This window comes from Triticum dicoccoides, chromosome 7A, assembly GCF_002162155.2.
Source record: "Triticum dicoccoides isolate Atlit2015 ecotype Zavitan chromosome 7A, WEW_v2.0, whole genome shotgun sequence".
NCBI classification, from domain to species: Eukaryota; Viridiplantae; Streptophyta; class Magnoliopsida; order Poales; family Poaceae; genus Triticum; species Triticum dicoccoides.
In genome coordinates, this window is record NC_041392.1 from 79,466,126 (window position 1) to 79,469,336 (window position 3,211).

Here is a 3,211-nt window from a genome sequence, read left to right on the forward strand (position 1 = left end):
GCCCACGCATGGGGCGACGGGCGGCGGGGTGGCCAGGGCGCGAGCGCGCGCAGGGGCGACCAGCGCGGGCGTGGGGCACGTCGACTGGCGGCGGGGCGGCCAGAGCGCGGGCGCGCGCGCATGGGGCGACGGGCGGCGGGGCGCGGCTGCGGGCGGTGGGCGGACTGCTGCGTGTGCTAGCTAGCTATGCTAGCCAGCCAACCACCTGCGCAAGTGCACCGGCAGGGCGTGGCTGGAGAGCGCGTGAGTTTTGGCGTTGGCAGGCGCGGGTGAACTGATGCGCGTGGGCGGACATTTTTGGGTGATCTGCCGCGTTGGGCACCTCCACCAGAAGCCGGACGCGTGTAAGGGCATATTTATCCCTAAGTGTTTTGGTGATTAATGACAATGCATTTGCGGACTAACCATGCGCCTTGAGTATTCCAGACACTTCATTGCTAGGCACAAGACGATTGGGTGCCCCTCGAAGACTGATGAAGACGGCGTCTTTTCTACGTTTCCTTTTGGTGGTTTTGAGTCATAGGAAAGCCGTACTATTAAGAGGGGGTCTGCGTTGGAAATGTTTGGGTGGAATCATCACATACACGTCTCCTTCTTGTCCCCTCCTTTTTCCTTGGAGCTTCCTCCGGTTTCTTGCCTCCCTTGCCTGGCTGTTGTGGTTGGTTGCGGTAGTACTGCTCCCAGGAAAACGGTAGTACCGTAGGCATCCGCGGTAGTACCGCGCGGTGGCGCGGTAGTACCGCAGGTGCCCACGGTAGTACCCCTCCCCTGGAGCCGCACTACCGCTGCCCACCAGGCTAGTGCCGCCCCTTTGCGGTAGTAGGGGCGGATGTAATTTTTTTACATCCGCACCTACTGCGGTAGTACCGCTTTCACTGAGCGGTAGTACCGCGCCATGCAGTCAGGCAGTAGTATCGCCCCTCGGCAGTACTATTGTGTCGGGTTTTTGCTACTTCCGTTTCTTTGCGGAAGTAGGCACAGAAGTTCCCTTCCCCCTGGCTGGGTTTTTTTGCCTTGCGGTAGTACCGCATGGGGGGCGCGGTAGTACCGCTCCCAGGTCCTGCGCGTATGTTTATCTTTTCTGTTGCTGGGGTTGCGGCAGTACCGTGGGTCGGTACGGTAGTACCGCACAGCCGTGCAGTAGTACTGCTTGGTTGCAAGCAGTAGTACCGCGCGGCCTAGCGGTAGTACCGTTGGCCAGGCGCGGTAGTACCGCTGGCCGCGGGCTGGTTGGTGGGTAACGGTTGGATCCTTTTCCCACACTATATAAGGGGTCCCCTTCTTCCCCGTTGACTCACCTCTTCTACCCCCAAGCTCCATTATTGCTCTAAGCTCCATTTTCGCCCGATCTCCCTCCCTAGCCGACCAAACTTGTTGATTTGCTCGGGAGTGGTTGAGAAGGCCTCGATCTACACTTCCACCAAGAGATATTTGATTCCCCACTAATCCCTTGCGGATCTTGTTACTCTTGGGTGTTTGAGCATCCTAGACGGTTGAGGTCACCGCGAAGCCATAGTCCATTGTGGTGAAGCTTCGTGGTGTCGTTGGGAGCCTCCAATTGAGTTGTGGAGATTGCCCCAACCTAGTTTGTAAAGGCTCGGTCGCCGCTCCAAGGGCACCAATAGTGGAATCATGGCATCTCACATTGTGTGAGGGCGTGAGGAGAATACGGTGGCCCTAGTGGCTTCTTGGGGAGCATTGTGCCTCCATACCGCTCCAACGGAGACGTACTTCCTTTCAAAGGGAAGGAACTTCGGCAACACATCCTCGTCTCCACTCTTGGTTATCTCGTGCCTTTACTTGTGCAAGCTTATTTGTTTCATATATCTTGCTTGCTTGTGTTCCTATCCTTGTTGCATCATATAGGTTGCTCACCTAGTTGCATATCTAGACAACCTACTTTGATGCAAAGTTTAAATTGTTAAAGAAAAGCTAAAAATTGTTAGTTTCCTATTCACCCCCCCCCTCTAGTCAACCATATCGATCCTTTCAATTGGTATCAGAGCCTCGTCTCTTTATTAAGGACTTTACCATCCAAAGAGTATGGTTGATACCGTAGACGGTGTGGAGGAACACTCCGGTGTGAATCCGACCTCGTCTACGGGCGATGGGGGAACCTCGGTCTCTCGTGAGGAGTTCAATGTGGCCTTGGAGACATTGAAAACCTCCATGACGACCGAAGTTGAAAGCATGTTTACTAAATTTCTTGAGGGGCTTAAACTATCCACCGCACCGTTGAAAGTGGGTGACCCCACCGACAAGGTGACGGATGCTATCCCCGACAAGGGGGAAGCTAGTAGTGAAAAGGCTCCTTCTTCTAGTGGTAAAAATGACACCGGCATCTTTGCTCATGTGGAACCACCACTTGTTTATGGTGGACCGGTTCCTTCACTCATTTGAATCATGCCGGTCCTCCCCCTAAGATTGTGATAAATGAGGACTTTGATTCTTGGGTTTACCGCTTTAAACGCCATTTAAATCATGTCAACACTAACCTTTGGAGAATCATTGAAGAAGGTTTCTATCCGCATGATCCAAGCAACTTTACTCCTCGAGAAGCCGCGGACAATCAATTCAATGAGAATGCTCTCTTCATCATTCAAGATGCAATTCCACCCGAAGACCTACCTCATCTTCGTCCCTTTGCCTTGGCCAAAGATGCATGGCATTGTGTTGTCTCTCTCTACCGGGGAAGCGCAAGCATTCAACGCTCCAACTATGAAGTGGTGCAAGATGAGGCCGATGAGTTTGCAATGAAAGAAGATGAAGAACCTCGTGAGCTTTATCGGAGAGTAACCAAACTCGCGGTCTCACTACGAGATCACGGGAGCAAGGACACGGATGACAATTGGATCAAGCGCAAATTCCTCAAGGCAATGATGCCCTATCACAAGGCCATGTCCTCCGTCATTCGTCAAAGACCGGACTTCCACACTTTAACCTCAAGCGAAGTGTTGGATGAGTTTGTGGCCATGAACATTTTGGACAAGACCGCCGACAATGCGGTGCTTTGTTCTCAAAGGGCAAAGAAGCCTAACCTTGCTTTGAAGGCCAAGCTCACCATTGAAGAAGAAGAAGAGGAAGAAGAGGAGAGCAACCCCGAAGATACGAAGCATGCGTATCATGAACACATGGCACTTGCTTCAAGGCAATTTTGGAGCAAGAAAAACTCGAGGCCAAAATTTAGCAAAAACAACTCAAGTGGCACGAA